Raw genomic sequence first — 18,412 nt, 5'->3', positions numbered from 1 at the left:
GCTTCCCGCCTAGTAAGTGCCATCCTTAAGCACCGGGAGGATCTTCCGACGGGGCCTCTGGGAATCATTTTTACGCTTTCCTGCCTTATTGTAATTGCAGGCCTAGCACAGACATTTCTATAACCAACACTGCAGGAAGGAAGCAAGAAAAGGTGAATGGGTGATGAGGTGATTCTTAAACTCAATGTACCTTAAACTTGAGAAAAAGGAAAAGTGGGTGGGCAACCGTAAAATATTAATTCTCTTATTCTTCCACTTGAGAGCATTTGCTCCTTAACAGCAGACCAGCTGTGGGGATTGTGTTCTAGTATTTCAGTTTGCTACATGTGTTAAAAAATTATCAAAGAGGACAACTTAGGTGATACAGGCAAACTATGAAACACTTCATGAGGCAGAGAGTCTCTTTTCAGAGAACTGCAAAATGGGGCAGAAGACAGGAAGCTTTTATGGGATGGGAAATCAAGACCAAAAAAGAGAAAATTAGAAAATATCTGATTGGCTGGGGCCACATAGTCAGCCTTGTTTGGGGGGGAAAGGCCCAGAGCTGACTTGGAGTTTGGGGATTGGTTGACTGGATAAACTGCTTTTCTGGTCAAGCAGAGCACTTACAGGGACACAACAGTTATCTAAGTTTCAGTTGGCTCACGTGGCACCCTGGGCAGGAGCAGCTCCACCTTGAGCCTAGAAAGTTATTTTAATACATGTGAATTTTTAAAAAATCATTAAACAACATTTTAGAATGTTTTCAACCATGTGGCACTGGCGTACAGTGGGAAAGAAGTTTGTATCTACCAGTATTGTGTTTTGCTCCAGGTGTATCTTACCTTTCCATCTCCTACCCATTTTGGACATGTGAAAAAGTGAGAAAATGCTGTCAAAAACTCAGTTAGCAAACCAGAAACACAAACCTTGGGAGAATAGCAAATAGATTGGATGATAGACATGGGACCAGAAAGATCTTGACAGGCTTGAACTATGGACCAAAAACAACGCATTTGGGCAAAGGCCTGTACCTGTGCACAAGTAGCTGCTGAGGTGGGAAGAGAGGCTCACAGTTGCTGAACATCTTCTTGGTACTGGGTCCTCTTTAATGCTTTTGCATATCTTATAAATTATGGTAAAAATCACACCCTTGGAGTATGACTATTACCCAGTGGGATAAGACAACGCAAGGTTAATGAGAACAAGAGCTAACTATTATATCTGAACTCATGTTATGAGTGGGTACATAATTTGGGTTTTACTATAGTAAGTGTGAGGAGATGCAGGACTTTGGGTTTTCAATAAGCCCTATACTGAGCTGGTGCATATGTAGAACTATTGCAGCCAGAACTGATTAAATGAAAACTGCATTATGTTCTGCTGCTAAGACTGCTTAGGAAGTCCTACCTCCAACCCTAAAGACTATTCTCTAAATGTGAGAAGGCAAATAGGACCTCCTTCAGAAGAGAATAGAGTGGAGTCTCATTTTAGGAGGGGTATAAGTTCTAAAGTCACCACACTACAAATTATGTATGGTCAACTTTATCTTAGGAAATTCTTTAAATCGATTTTATATTGCCAGGACCTGGGTCGCATAAAGGTCAAAAGCCTCAGATAAGCTCCCTTTGCTTCACTGTGCATGTTTTCTCTGGGTTCCCTTGCCCTGGCTCACCCTGTATCCCGCGGGAGTGGTGAGTGTAAGTGGGGAGGGCAGGATAAGCGATGTCTACACGCACGCCTTTCTCCTCAGTGTTTGGTGCAGCACAGATACCACTGAATTTCTGTGAGTTGAATGAGCTTACGATGCAACTCCACTGTTACCAGGAGAGTAAGGGAGGCTCAGAACTTTCTTATATAACTCAAGAAGTTACAGATATTGAGCCTGAGGGCAACATACTCACAGAAGACCTCTAGCTACTGCAAAATAACTTTGGAGAACTGTCCAGTGAAAGAGGAATTCGAATAGAGATGATCATTTTCAGACAACTGGCTACACTGCCATCTGGAGCTTTGTACAGGGGGGGATGTGAGGCAGCATCCAAGGCCAGTGACAAAGCATTCTGCTTGACAAGGATGCCTGTCCAACTTGAAAGAAAGCCAGTACCCAGGGGTTGCACAAGTCGGAACGGTTATTGAGCACTCGAAAGAGGAGTTCGTGGGTTGGGAATGCTGTTTTTTGTCATGTACACTGAGAAGTCAAACAGTCAGCCTGGATAAAGAGAGAGGGAAGGAGAGCACATTTTCAGAAATGAGAGAATTGACCACCCCAAAGAGCACTCTTCTTCATTCCTGGTAAATTTCCACTTCTCGTGCATTCCCTCGTAAAGAAATCCATGCATGTTTCCTTCCAATAAATTCCCCTTTTTGGCTTTAGCTCTGCATCAAAGTTTCTGGCTTTTGTAACCAAACAACCCCTTAAGAGATCTATGTCTCAGTGGGGGCATATTTCAATCCCATTTAATTCAATTCAGCCAATGTTTATTGAATGCCTATTATGCTTCATATGCCTGATAATTTGGGTCCAGTTATGAGCCTGGCCTTTGACTACTATCTATGGGAGATTCAAAGGGAATTTCAGGCATAGATTATGATCAGACATATATAAATAAAACATGACAGGACATAACGAGAGTCCTTAGTTCTTCCTACCCATATCTTCTTTCTGAGTTTTTCTTTAACTTTATGTCCACTCGGTGCTAGTGGGCAAGAGGTGTGGGTGGCAGTGGCTGAGACACAGCCCTTCTAATTGTCATAAGTGCAAACCTGAAGGGTGACAGGAAGTTTGGCACAGGAAATAGCCAGCAATAGGGCTCTCTGACCATGAGGAACGCAATCCAGTAGAGCCCTTTAATTAAGAAAGATTTTTTTTTAAAAGAAATTTGTTCAGAAACTACTGCCTTCATCTCTGAAGATAATGAACCTCACTTAAAGTCCTCAATTGACTCACTGTCCATAATGACTGAAATGCAAGTAGAGCTTTCATCCCACAAAAACCATTACCAGGACATAACCTATTAAAAAGTTAACCAAAACCCCTATCCCAAGGTAGAGCTCTTACTTCTAGGAAGAGCCCGAGGGAAATAATAAACACACAGTCAATTTCTATTCATGTTTTGACTGCAAGGTCCAAAGCAAAGGAAACCTAAACCAAGTCAAAAATTGAGAAGGATTTTAATTGGCCACTAGCAGCCAAACTTCCTCTTCTGAGTTATCTGTGCTGAAATAACTGACACCAGCACCCGCGCCACTGCTTTCCCCAAAGCAATTCCTCTGCTACCAGCCCCACCAGAAAATGGTTTCTGCAGAGCTCCCCATGCTTGCCTCTGACTTAAAGTCTTGCATAGTGTATTGGGCCAGCAGAGCCTGGGGCACATGCTTGGGCACTACCTGCAACAGATCCTGGAAAAACAAGCGGTCTAATGGGGAGGCAGAAGTCAGAAAGTGGGAAATTCTCCAAATTCAGGAAAGTGTTCAAAAGATTCTAGTCCTGCAAAAACATGCCAATGTCCGTCACGTTACCCAGAGGACTTATTATTCCTCAGGCTAAAATCTAACTAATTAATAACGTACTTTGGTGAAAGACTGCCCACCACCCCCTTCCAAAAAAACCCCAAAACACCATTTTCCCCTTCTTATTGGCAATATAACTCTCTCCAAGTTTAGCTGAGCATGTGACCACTCAGGTAGCAACTACATTCCCCAGCCTCCTTTGCAAGTAAGTCCACGTGACTGAATTCTCACCAATGGACGGAAGAAAAAGGCAGCATTTGTAGCTCCTCAATCTTTTCCTTAAAGATGAAAGTATTTAGCCTGTACTTCCTCTTTTCTTCTTCCTTCTGGCTTAGAAATGGCAACAATTGGACTGGCTGCACTGGATCTATTTAGGGATGCGTGTGGTGACCAACCCACAGAACCAACCCACAAGCCTGGCTCCTGCACGGCCTCACAGAGCAGTGCTTCCTGGGTGACTCTGCAGGACAGTGCTGCGTTTCCTGCCCATTAGAACAACTTTGGGCTCTTACATGAAAAAGAAATAATTTCTCTCTTACTTAAGGTGGTGTTTTTTATGGGCTCTTTTTGACAGCAGCTTAGGCTCCACACTACCTAATATGCTTGGTCATTCAAGAGAAAGCATGTGTTTCTGGAGCTCTTGAAATGCCTGAAGTACTAGAGATAGGCTCACAGGCTACTAGTATTCTGATTGCTGCCTCAAGTAGTGCATAACAAATAGGAACCCTGTGGTAGGCCTAAGTGAAGTTCTAAATTTCTAGATAAATGCATGGAATATAGTTAGTAGGTGTTTAATAAATGCTCGCTAGTTCTCGGACCCTTCTTGCTCAGGAACCATGGTAGCCAAGTGTCCTGAAGTAATATCGTTGGTCTTACTCAATTCTTGGGAGTTTCAGAAAACTCTCGCAGATGAGATCATCATGTTGTTGTTGCAGTTAGGTTCCAGCTTAAATTTACTCAGATAAAAGCTTAGCAAGGAGGAGGGAACTATGTGTGAGTCTGATTCTATATATTTCCAAAATGTATAACTTGCATAGGTGGAATGCTTATAAAGGTGGGGTGCCTGGTTTAGACTTGACTCCTTTTGGGAAAGAAAGCTTTCTATAATATTTAAATGAACCTAGCCAAGAAAACTGCTGAGTTTCCATCCGTGGGCAGATAATCCTAGTGGCAGAAGGAAGTTCCATAGCCTCACAGGGGCACAGACGCAGCATGAATGGGGAAGTGGGGAGTCTGGGATTAAGGAGACTGGGAATGAAAAGGAACCATCCAAAGACTTCTGGCAGTGACTGTGTTGTGATTATCTGTGAAAGTGTCCAATCCTCCCATTAGGTTGAACAACCAGCTGGCCAGTCATCCATTCATTAGTTTAGTGATATTTTTTGAGCACTGATTGTGTGCCAGATATTGGGTGAGGCACTGAGGACAGCTGTGAATAAAACGAAATCTATAAGATGTATGGGGAAAATTAAAGCACAGATAGGAGGCAGTGAGGGACAGGGATGCTCTCTTAGAGAAGATGGTTGGTGAGGCTCTCTGAGGAGGGCAAATGAACAGAGACCAGAAAGAAGGGAGGAGGGAGCCCTGTGGGTATATATATCCGGGCTTACTTGGCAAGTTTAAGGAACAGAAAGGAGGCTGGCGTGACTGGAGTATAGCAAGGCAGGAGGAAAGTCAGCGGAGCTGCATGCAGAGAGGGGGTCTAGGACTAGCTAATACAGGCCTTCTCAGAACAGGTCCTGACCACTGAGCGCAGAGTTGGGCCTCACTCACCCCAAGTCCCCTGTAGTGCTTTAACACTGTAGATACCCTGCAAAGAAACTGGAAAAAACTGTGGGTAAACTACTGTGGAATAAACTCTGTACAGGGACATTAGGTACACCCAGCCACGAGAAATGCCTACATAGTTTACTTAGAGGTTTTGGCAATTCTCTGCACAACTGAGCTTATCTTTGGCCATCAACTAGTCACATTTGCTACAATAAAAGACTGATTGGTTTGGCTGGCACAGCTCAGCTGTTGAGCATCAACCTATGATCCAGGAGATCGCGGTTCGATTCCCGGTCAGGGCACATGCCCGGGTTGTGGGTTCGATCCCCAGGGAGGGGTGTGCAGCTGATCAATGACTCTATCTGTCCCTCTCCCTTCCTCTCTCTGAAATCAGTAAAGATATATTTTTTAAAAAATAAAAGACTGATCATTTTTATTTCCACGTGACTGCTGATCGTGGAACTTAGAGTGCCACTGCTCAAGATAATGAATGCCTAAAATGTCATAAAGCCTGGAGCAGTGACGGGCACAAGTCTATTTTGGTCATCATTTTGACAGTCAGTAGAAGCATTTATCGAAAAGCTACTTCTGAATTTTAGGAATATAGAGCCAATTACCCAGGAAATACAAAGGAAGGCTGCCTGCATGACAGACTCCTCATATTGGCAGAAATATTTTTCACCCCTAGATTCTCTAAGGAAATTATGGAACCACCTAGCTTAGTTTAGAAATTTTCTTCAGTATATGTTAATTTAGTATTGATTTTAAAACTCCAACCTCTCCTTTGTAGAGAAAGGCATTAAATCGAGGGATTTTCTTTTTCCTGAGGCAAGAGGCAAGAATGGCCTTTGACTCAAGGTTAGATTAAGACACTCCATAAAGGACATTGAGGGCTTTGTGATGGCAACAGGAAAAGCCCAAGAAAAGGGAGAACCTTGCTGAAGGATACAAGCCTGACAGGGAAGGGTGGGCTCCGGTGGGGGATGAGGGAGGAAGGCAAAGAGTGAGGAAGATGAAGGAGACCTGGAAGTGACTATTATTCCAAGAGATGGCCTGATAAGCTCATTGTGGAGTGCGGAGCACGGTCAGTGACCTTTAGCAGGACTCGGGTTACACTTGCTGTCAGCATTCAGTCATCACAGAAATGGTCCCATTCTTTTGAAAGACATGTACAAAGGAGAGCTAGACTGAAACTACGTCTGTAATGGCATTCAAGTTTTACCTGTTCTGTGTCACGTCCTTAAAGGCATTTAAGGCCACTCTACCTTCTAGACTCCTACTAATTGTTATGCCAAGTAGCGTGTTGTGGTCCCCAATTTTAGCAGAAGAGTGGTGAGTGCTCAAATATGTAGGGTGGCCCCCCAAAGATGTATACACACACTTTGAATAACTCTAAAGGCAGTGTTTATTAAACTACATTTCATTTCCAAAACTGAGCTATCAGTTGCTAAAGTGTGCCTACACGTTTTTAGAACACCCTGTATAGAGTGATTGTTGCAGGAAATGGGATGGTTTTAATTTCATTGAGACAGTTTCTTAGAGATCTTAATATTTTTATATAAGTTTTTATAATAGTCTACAAATACGTAATTTTGAATAGTTCCATTTTTAACAGTTTCTTCATTTTGTTTCCTCCTCTTCTGTAGAAGAGATGCCATCTCTTATATTTTAAATCTTTTTTAAACAATTTAATATTATAGTGCCATCAAGACCCACAAATATGTCAGTTGAGAGAGAGAAGATACTCCATTGCTTTAGAATAGCCACATTTTGAAAAGTAAACATGTTTCTTTTTCTCCTTGGTCAATTTGGCAGCATGAAGTACCTTATTTGTGGCTGTTATTTGTCTCCACAATTTCCCTTAATAGTAGGTTTCACAGTCTTTACATTCATGAAGCATTTCCTTATGTCTGGACCAAATCCCTTTTGCTCTAATTTGAGGCCAGAGACTCTGGAGAGTTGCTCACAACTGCCTGCTGAACAGACAAACGCTCGGAGTCTGTCTGGCAAGCTCGCCTCGGCCTCCCCTTCCCCTTCCCCTTCCCCTTCCCCTTCCCCTTCCCCTTCCCCTTCCCCTTCCCCTTCCCCTTCCCCTTCCCCTTCCCCTTCCCCTTCCCCTTCCCCTTCCCCTTCCCCTTCCCCTTCCCCTTCCCCTTCCCCTTTCCCTTCGCCTCCTTCCCCTTCCCCTTCCCCTTCCCCTTCCCCTTCCCCTTCCCCTTCCCCTTCCCCTTCCCCTCCTTCCCCTTCCCCTTCCCCTTCCCCTTCCCTTTCCCCTCCTTCCCCTTCCCCTTCCCCTTCCCCTTCCCCTTCCCCTTCCCCTTCCCCTTCCCCTTCCCCTTCCCCTTCCCCTTCCCCTTCCCCTTCCCCTTCCCCTTCCCCTTCCCCTTCCCCTTTCCCTTCGCCTCCTTCCCCTTCCCCTTCCCCTTCCCCTCCCCCTCCCCCTTCCCCTTCCCCTTCCCCGGGGTGGACAGCCCCGGCCTCGGCCGCCTTCCTCGGTGGCCCCGTGGCTGTGCACGGTCGTGTGCTCGTGTACAACTGGGCGCAGCCGGGCAGCCCCAGGACTAGTTCAAGAATGCAATACAAAATCCACTTGACTTACCCCTGCTACCCCTCATATTCGAATGGTTCTTTAGTTTGCCAAGTACTTCTCCACACAGTCGCTTATTTTATCTCCTTAACAATTCCATGAGTCGAGTATTGCTTCTTGTTTTTGTTTTTGTTTCTTCTTTATAGAGGAGGTCACTGAATCCGGGGCCACGCTGCTAGAACGTGGGAAGGCAGAGGTTCAAGTCCTGCTCTTCTGAGACAGGAGCAGGGGGTTTGCACTACCCGGCAGCTGCCTACTATGTGCAAAGCCCTGTGATGGATGATGCCAAGGATACCACAAGGATTATTCAAATTCCACAACTAGCTTGAGAGGTAAGGGCAACCTGGGGGAAGGAAATGGAATGAGTTGGGTTCTAAGTGTTAAGCAGAGTTTGGGTAGGTGGAGAGGAAAGTTAGGTACATTCCTGGTGTGAGGGGACCTGCTTCTTAAAGGTCATGTTGTGCAAGCACATCACATGCTCAGCTATGTCTTCTCATAGCAGAGGGCATACTTTGAGACTAATAGAGTTCTGTGGTTAAGAGCTAGGACTGTGACATCCCAGAGGCCTCGATTTTAATTCTGGATTCACCGAGTACTAACTGCATTGTCCAGAGCAATTTTTTTTTTTACCTCTCTTTGCTTTATTTTCTCATCTGTAACATGGGAGGTTTAAATGTAATAATTCATGTAAATATGCAATCGCCATTAGCTATCATAGTACCAAAGCTGCTGGAGACTAATAATATGCAGCATTTGGTAAGAATAGAGGACAGATGGGGTATTCCTAACTCATATCTCGGTTTCCTCTTTCCCGAGGACCTGGAATAATCCAAAAGCGTTCATAGCCTGGCCAGCAGTTCCTTGTGCTGAGGATTAAGATCATTCTGTTTTCACTCTCGTTTTACAGAAAAGGGAACTAAAGAATGATTTGCAGTGAACCCCTGTCCATTTCACAAATACAACTTTTAGTTTCACTGTTGCATATTAGTGAGTTCAATGAACTCAAAGTACATACACACATACACACACATTACACACAGTAGAAGGATAGAAAAGGAAATCATCTTCTTTAGCCTAAACTGCCGTTTACGCTCTGTCTTAGAAAGCAGGTTTGCGGTATTTCTCGCGTATAATTTGCATTTTGTTTGAATTAAAACGGTCATTTCAACAAAACTCGCCTCTCGCTTGTGTCCCCAGTCCTGAATTGGAGGTTAAATAATACGATTGGAGTCATAATGTACTCACAGGGGTTTGAGCCTAACCCTGAATACTCCCAACAAAATGCCATGCATGTGAAAAACCTTCTATCATGTGTACTCTGAATGAAAAATAAAATGAAATCACCAATTTCGGGGCCAGTGAGGAGGGCTTTTGTTGGAGAAGTGAGAGCAGCAAGTAAGTATATGTAGCTGTGAGGTTGGTTAGTGTCTCTACTTTGGGGTAGAAGAATAGAGCATCACAAATAGGCCATTGCCACGGGTGAATGGCACATGCATAAGGCTACTAAATGCTCATAGCTCGGGTTCTCTTCTGCCAGTGGACTACTTAGTGTGGTGATAATGTCATTTGGAATTGCAACGGTAGGTGTACCAGTTTTCTATGGCTACAGTAACAAGTTACCACAAATTTAGTGGCTTAAAATGATGCAAATTTATTTATTTTGCAGCTCTGTAGAATGGAAGCCCAACATGAGTCTCACTGGGCTAAAATCAAGATGTTGACAGGGCTGCATTTCTCTCTGGAGGCTCCAGGGAAAAATCCATTTCCTTGCCTTTTCCAGCTTCTAAAGGCTGCCCACATTCCTTGGTTCCAGGTTCTCTGCCTCTCTGTCTCTCTCCAAAGCCAACAAAAGTAGGTTCAGTCATTCTTATACCACATCACTCTGACCTATTCTACTGCCTCCCTCTTCCATTTATAAGAATCCTTGTGGTTATACTGGGCCCACCTGGATCATGGAAAATCTCTCTATTTTAAGGTCAGTAGATCAGCAACCTTAATTTTCCTTTGCTATGTAAAGTAACATATGCATAGGCTTCAAGAATTAGGACATGGACGTCTTTGGGGGACCTAATCCTGCTCACCAGAGTAGACAGTGGTACCAAAAGACATTCTCAAAACCATCTGTTCAACCGATCCACTAATAGTTAGGTTATAAGCCTCTCTTGTCTGAAAATATCTACTAAAGTTAGTAAGTCTACCAGACATAAACACCTTGGTGTCGACACTTATCTAGAACAACAGCTCTGCCTACTAACTTGGAGAGAGGCAAGAAAAGAAGACAAAAGAGAGTCAAGGTGCTATGTCCTATGCTCAGCTTCTATTACCCAGCCTTTTGTTCTTTGTCTTAATTATGTACATTAAGGGCTTCTCCTGCTCAGAGGGACCATCATCTCACACTCCAAGGAATACCAAAAGCTCCTGTGCAAAGTTCTGTTGGGCTCTAACATGCCCATTAGCCATCCCCTCAGTCCTGCTAAAGTGGCTCATAATATTCCTTGGTCATTCTCTTGGCTTCCTTCCTGCCTAAGTATTAAATTTTCATTTCCAAAATGCCTCAGGACAACAGAACTCCAACTCCGATCTAATTTAAAGAAAACAGATATAGCCCTAGGCAGTTTTTCTAAGTGGTTAGAGCATCAGACCGAGGATGGAAGGGTCCTGGGTTCAATTCCTGGTCAAGAGCATGTACCTCGGTTGCAGGCTTGATCCCTGGCCCTGGTCAGGGCCCTTGCAGGAGGCAGCCAATCAATGTGTCTCTCTCACATCGATGTCTCTCTCTCTCTCTCTCTCTCTGGAAAGCAAAGGAAAAATATCCTTGGGTGAGCATTTAAAAAAAAAGGAAAAAGAAAACAGATACATTCAGTTGCACCTTTAAAATTCAAGTTATCAATCAGTCTACCCAACTGAGTTGGGATCATCAGAGAGGAATAGCTAAAAAACAAAACAAAAAACAAAAAACCCCACAAAGCTATCACAGCTATTTCAAGAAGGTTAAATTTAATTTTTAAGTTGTACATTAGCCTATTTTTAGATCTTGAATAGTTTTTCTTCATTCATTTTTCTTTTGTACCAGAGTAAGGATCAAACCACTTACATCAAAGAAAATTATCTTGTTTGGTTTTTTAATATTCTCATTCCACCAGAGGATACAACTCCATAAGTTTTCTTGGCAATATATTCTGAAGTTTAAGAGCTCTCCTGTCTGAAATGTATGCCTGGTCCAACCTAGTTTAAATCCACTTATTCTTTTATATTCTTAATGGAAATGTAAAAATTTGCTTTTTCAACTTTATACAGAAGATGTTTGGATGCTTAAAGACCCTTGTCAGTGTTCACCCTTGCTAGGTATGCAGATCTAAATCTGGAGAATATGGTCTGTATTTCAACAAGACTTGTGCTAACAGTAATGCCCTGTAGTGTTTAATCTGGACTCAAACACTGCAAGTGCATGTGAGTAACGGCATGTGCATGTGTGTGCACGTGTGCATGTGTGCAAGTGCGTGTGTTTGTTTGTTCTTCTAAAAACAGAATTACCAGAAAACCTTATCCATATGGGACATCTGGAAACCCTGCCAACTTCCCCTTTTTTCCAGATCAAATAATCCCAGTCCCATTTAATTTTGCTTCAAAAATTCAGATTTATAAACATCAAAATGAATCATTAATGGAAGCAAGAACCACACTGGCATGCATATGTAGCTAAGCATCTAGGGTAACTTAGAGTCAAGCTTTCCTAGAAACAGGGGGGTAAACAAATGGCCTTCTTGTTTATTTCCTTCTGGCGTCAGAAACCTATGAAACAGCATCAAATATACCAACAGATATTTGAGTGTCCAGTGGATTTTTAGCACTAGCCTAGGATCTGTGGACCAGAAAAGTAACTTGAGTTTTGTGACCAACTTAAAATATGCACATATAGGACCTATGCCAGTGGAGCCATTGACTTGTAATTGACTTGGGCTTCTCATTAACCCCGGGCTCCAAATGTACTTGTGGTTCTTTTTCCCAAAGGAAGTCTTTGATTAACAGAAGATGTTCATCATTCAACTTTAAGTTTCTGTCTCATTATGAGTATCCCACCTATAGTGTATTTAAATTAAAAATGTTTTAATATTTAATATTTTTTATAAATCCTGTAATTTTTTAAGAAAAACTCAATTCTATTGCATTGCTTTTGAATTAAAAGCATTAATTTATTAACCATAAACATTTAAAATATACCACAATTATTTATAACTCTGTTATAAAGTTGGGAAGTGGCCCAGGGCCTCTTTCAACCTCTGGGAGGACCTGTACATATAAAATCCTGTCTTGGCGTCTGAACCTTTCAATAAGAGCCCACGGGCTCCCATGTATGGCACTATGCCAGTATCCAAAAAAAGCAGAGTCTCCCTTGATTGGCCTGATGCTTTGATGGCCTTTGATCAAGCCATTGTACCAGAGCAGCCAAGATATAAGGCAAGATGTGGCCTTTCAGTAACCTTCCTTCTTTGTGTGAGAGTAAGACAAGTTAATTGGGCTTGACAGTACAGATGACCCTTTCAAGTCAGGTAAAATGAGACTGTTGTGCTTATCACAGGTAGATAACCATTCATATTGCTTGTACTGTCTATGGGAAGAGAAAGGGGCTTGTTTGTTTTAAATGTTTTTCAAGGAAGGCAACAAAGATTCCCGGGCGGTTGCCTGGCCATCTAAGGAGACAATGGTGCCATTGGAAGGGTTCTCGGCACACTGAAAGGGAGAGAACACACTCCCATTGATGAATTATTATTATTGATAACCCCATCTTTGTCCTTTATGTCACCTAATTGTCAAAGTTCAGACTGTGGGACCTCATGCCCTTGCTTCAGAGCTCTCTTTAGAAAGTTACATCTGAAAAAGTCGCCTTCCTGTATTTTAGTAGCGACGGGATATCCTGGGCAATCCGAGCTGATATTGTTTAAACTTTATTAAGCAACTTGTTTGCTCACAATATATTCTGGAACTCTTTTCCCCTTTGCCTTAGTTCGATGCTCCTTGTGAGGGACACCAGTGGCCATACATGTGTTCCCTGAGGGGTAGAAGGAGGCCATGTGGGAGATGGTCCCTATGAGAGGATCAGTCACTCTTTTTATTAAGCAAGGCCTCAAGGCCTCCAGGGTTGGAAGATGGCACCATCCTCTCTTCTTCCCTGTAGAAAACCAAAAAATTGCAGGCTACTTTCAGGGAATCAAAGGCCATTTGAGGGAGTATGACTTTGGTGCTGGCTGTTCTATGTTCATCTGTGTTGGCCCTGCTCCATTTCCAGCAGTTCAGAATCTGATGTATTTCTTTCTTTCAGTTTATTGAAATACATTTGACATGTAACACTGTGTAAGTTTGAGGTGTACAGCATAGTGACTTCACTTACAGGTACTGCAAAGTCATTTCCACAGTTAGCTTAGTTAACATCCATCATCTCATACAGATACAAAAATAAAAATAAAAAATGTATTTTTTCTTGTGATGAGAACTTTTAGGACCTACTCTCTGGGCAACTTTCAAATATATCATACAGCAGTGTTAACTAGTCATCATGGGGTATATTACGTTCCTGGTATTTATTTATCTTATAACTGGAAATTTGAGTCTTTTGACCTCCTGCATCCATTTCCCCTCCCCCTTCATCTCCTTTCCCCCCACCCCTTGCTTCTGGTAACCACAAATATGATCTCTTTTTCTATACATTTATACATTTTCTTTGGTTTTGTTTTGGTAAATAAGATCATATAGTATTTGTCTTTCTCTGTCTGGCTTATTTCACTTCAGCACTCAAGGTTCATCCATGTATCCATGTCACTGCAAATGGTAGGATTTTCTTCTTTCTTGTGGCTGAATAGTACTCCATATATATCATCTGCTAGTGGACACTTAGGTTGCTTCCATGTCATGGCTATTGTAAATAATGCAGCAATGAACATGGGAGTGCAGATATCTCTTCGACATAATTTCATTTCCTTTGAATATGTATCCAGAGAATCTAATTTAGAAAGAAGAAAGAAAGAAGAGAAAGGAAGGAAGGAAGGAAGGAAGGAAGGAAGGAAGGAAGGAAGGAAGGAAGGAAGGAAGGAAGGAAGGAAGGAAGGAAGGAAGAATGAAAGAGGGAATGAAAGAGGGAGGGAAGAAGGGAAGAACAGCTATTTTCAGTGGAAGTTCTTAGGCGGCCAGCCATGGGTTTCTGCTCCCTGTGAACACAGTGTTGTTAGGGGCATGATTTATGGATTGATGTTATGTGTCTTACATTAGTAAAGAGAGATTTCCAAATAACTCCAAGAATTACCAGTAAAATTAGAAATAAAATATCTGAGGATTTTTTTTGTTGTTTTTGTTTGGGGCTTTTTTGGTGGGTTTTTTTGTTGTTGTTTTTGCCAAGCACTAATGAAATACATCATCGTATTGGCAAGACTTCAGAAAAAATTTTGTCCATTTATTGTTCTAGGCTTTGTGAATGGGTAGCATTTATTTTGCAGAACAAGTTGACAATGCATATCTAATGGCGAGTAATGCAATATCCTACTTTTAGAAACAAATCTTAAGGAAACAATTCAAAAGGAGAAAATCATATTATTGGAAAATGTCTCCAACTAAAGAGATAAGCTTAGAGCAGCATTACATATATTACCCAAAACTAGAAGGAGTCTAAATTTCTGACAATAGAGGTAAATTAGATAATAAAAGATCAGTGCTGTGAATATTGGGCAGCCATGAAAATAATGAGTGTGATGGGTGAACATGGAAAAATATAATATAAAGTAAAAAAAAAAAAAAGTAAGATTCTGTACATACAAAACACCAAAATCATTAAATAATTTATATATACATATAAATTGAAAAGGTCTGTAAGTAAGTGGAAATAAATTCTTTGGTTTTGTTGTTGTTGTTGTTTTTGTTTGTTTGTTTGTTTTTGTCTTTCAGAATTTCCTGATATAATACTTAAAAGCTGATTTAATCATAGGTAATTTGCAATAAAATTATTTCATGTTTAGTGAATGGCTATGTTGCTAGGTGTACATTTTCCTGTGTCATTATAGACAAGGGGATGTTAGAAAATCAGTTTAGGCACCAAACTTATTCCATAGAAATTTTTTTGTCATCAAAGGTTTTAAGTGTGGTGTACCTGATGTGCTTGGAAAGATTAGGATGTTAGATTCAGCCTGCCCCCTTCATGGCATGCTCAGTGGAAAAAAATCTTTTTTCATCATCTTAACAAATCAGGGTTACCATGTGCAGTTTCAGAAAAATAGTGAAAGTGTCTCATATAATTAAAACAGAATCAGTTCTCACCATTATTAAAATTAGCTCAAGAGCTTTTAATATTGTTCCAAATTCAATAAACTATGTAAACCAATAAGTATACTATGAGTAGGGCATAATCTTATTTAACAAAGCGAAAATTTGTTTTCCAAAGTTCTGTGTGTGACAAATGTACTCGCATGAAGACACTGGTTTACTTCTTTGTTGTTTATGGAAGTCCACCCCTCTCTCTTGATCGTAAGCAACTTTAAGGACAATTTGCTTTTACATCATTTATACCCCCACATATGTGCTAGCACCTAGCACGTAATTGGCAGTCAATAAATATTTACTAAATAAGTAACAAAAGAACAGCCCAAGCCAAATTTTAAACAGATCTCTCCCTCTTTTAATGTCTGTGTGCTGTGTTATAGTAGAGTTTGTTTAATAAAGCAACACCAGCATCTTTGATTAAAAGCCAAAAAGAATTCAACATTTAATAATAGAGTAAATTCTACCATATGCAGAGCCAGGGAGGCCTTCTACTTTAATATTTTATGTACTCTGGATTGTTTTAATTTTAGATTACAAAAACATATATTGCTTCTGTAATTTAAAAAATAAAATAATCGGTTAGAAATGTTCTATTTGGGCACAAACATCCACACCTTGAGAATTTGTTGTTTCTAAGAGGGTGCAGACAAAAGGAAGTTTCAAGAGAGCTGATGTACAGAAACTGTTTAATGTAAATATTAAGATTCCCATAGGGAGAACTTAGAAAAATTTGGTTGACCCAGGTCTCCCCAGTTCTAGCTAGGGCAATTAAAGAGAAGCATGTTTTCCTCTATCTTTAAAGTAATAGATTATTTTCACTAGACCTTGGAGAAGAGGGAGGCAGGGAATCATGCTGTTTTGCACTTCTTGAGAGTTAGTACAACTGCCCTTAAGAGAAGGGAGAAATATTGCTCTGGCCAGCGTGGCTCAGTTGGTTGGGCGTCGTCGGTGCCCAGAAAGGTTGCTGGGTGGACTTCCTGGCAGGGCACAGGCCTGGGTGTGGGCTCGATCCCCAGTGGGGGGTGCAGGAGGCAGCCGATGGGCATTTTTCTCTCTCCCTCTCCCTTCCTCACTCTCTAAAAATCAATTTTTAAAAATCTTTTTTAAAAAAAGTGAAGGGAGAAATATTAAAATATTAAAGAAGGACAAATCAAAGCTCTTTTCCTTTCTCCCCAGCAATTTTGTTGTGCGTTAGTAAGGACTAACAAGACTGTTTGTTGCCAAACCTACCCGCTGATCTCAGAACTATGGCTAAACATCAAGAAGGTTTTACTCTAAAATTTAACTTACGGTGACTTAAAAATGAGTTAAATCTTCCCACTCCTTACATGTAGGCTGACCAAAGTGATTTTCTTCCAAAGAGTATAGAATGGAAAGGGGAGAAAGGGCAACTTTACAATGGAGACATCCCACAAACACCCAAGTGATCAAGGTCCACAACTGTGATAAGTCTTGCTGATAGCATATACCCTTGAGATCATATGAAGAGATGGTACTTTACCTCTGGGGTCTTTCTCCTAAAAAAACTCTAATTCTAGTCTAATCATGAGTAAAGCATCAGACAAATCTCAATTGAGGAACAAGCTACAAAATACCTCACCAGTACTCCACAAAATTGTCAAGGTCATCAAAAACAAGGTAGGTGTGAGGAACTCACAACCAAGAGTTGTCTAAGGAGACATAACTAAATGTAATGTGGTATCCTGCACGGGATCCTTCCTGGAACAGAAAAAGACATTAAGTAAAAACTAATGAAATCTGAATAAGGTATGGACTTTAATGTCAGTGTATTAAAAGTGGCTCATTAGTTATGACCAATGTATCATAGTAATATAAGATGTTAATAAGGTAAGCTGGGTGCAAGGTATACGGGAACTCTCTGTAGTATCTTTGCAAAAAATGTTTCTGTAAATCTAAAGTTATTCCAAAATAAAGGCTTAATTTTGAGAAGTTAATAAAGTAGGAATAAGGGATGGGCAGTTTAATATACCAATGTCAGAAATAAAAGATTTCTTTAGCGTGAAATTTCTGGCTGCCTGAGAAATATATACCAGTCTTTGTGGGTCAGTATTCATCTAAAAATATTCTTTTATGACATAGTCTTCCAATAAATTTAAATACAAAAAAAGAGAAGAGATCTTAGGACTATTATCACCCAAACTCTTTTATTTTATAAATAAGCTAGTAAGGAACTGAGACGCAGAGCAAGAAGGCAACCCAAGCCCCCTAACTCCATGCCCCCAAATTATGAAAACCCTCTACAACAAAATGCCAATTGAACACAAGTAGTCTTCTCAGATATCTAACAAAAGGGTTTCATCAAGAGACGTTTTCTTTCAAAGGTATCATGATATTTTGTTTCTTGTGACACACTCCAGCCAAACAATACTTACCATCAGCTTTGCTATACAAGGATAAACCATCAGCCAAGGAGATCAATGTCAAAGTGAGGGTGTAATTTCCTTCCAATGTGTATTTTACATTTGCCAGTTGTAAAAGTTGGGTATTATATAGGAAAGATGACACCTGAACATGTAGGGAGCCATAGTGTTTCACATCCTAGGCCAGTGCTATCCAATAGGACTTTCTGTAATAATGGAAATGTACTATGTCTGTGTTATCCAAAACGGAAGCCACACTGAGCACTTGAAATGTGGCTACTGTGGCAGAGGAAATACATTTCCATTGTATTTAATTTACGTTTAAGTAGCCACACTTAGTTAGTGGATACCTCATCAGGCAGTGCAACCACAGACACTAGGTTATTTCCTCTTTGGAGGAAGTAAGAGTATTATGGCACATGGATCAGGGTAAGCACTAGTTTAAGAACAAAAAACAAAGCAAATGTGGAGTTTGGAGAGTACTGGGCTTTGTGCCCATCAGTTATCATCATTAAATCTCTTCAGCTATAAAATAGGAATTTGTGACATCAGAGAAGGATGTGCTTCAATAAAAGTCTGAGAGTATTTTTCAGATTTTTATGAGTCATGTATTCCTAATTAACCAGCAAGGCTTGTACCTTGTTTTTTAGTATTCCTCTGTCTATTGGTTGTTCTGTAATCTTGATGATCGACTTGACAATGGCTGATTTTAAACTGACAATTTTTTTTAATATAAAGCATTTTATAAAGATTCGAACAATGCTAATAAATAATCACGTGACCTGATTATCTAAGTTACCTAAAGTTTCATGTGCATCTAAAGCTCTCTATACTAAGCCTTTTTTGTCCACACTAAGCCTAAATAGAGATGTCAAGG

Source organism: Miniopterus natalensis, chromosome 5 (assembly GCF_054644295.1).
Source record: "Miniopterus natalensis isolate mMinNat1 chromosome 5, mMinNat1.hap1, whole genome shotgun sequence".
Lineage (NCBI taxonomy): Eukaryota > Metazoa > Chordata > Mammalia > Chiroptera > Miniopteridae > Miniopterus > Miniopterus natalensis.
This window is presented reverse-complemented; position numbering follows the sequence as displayed.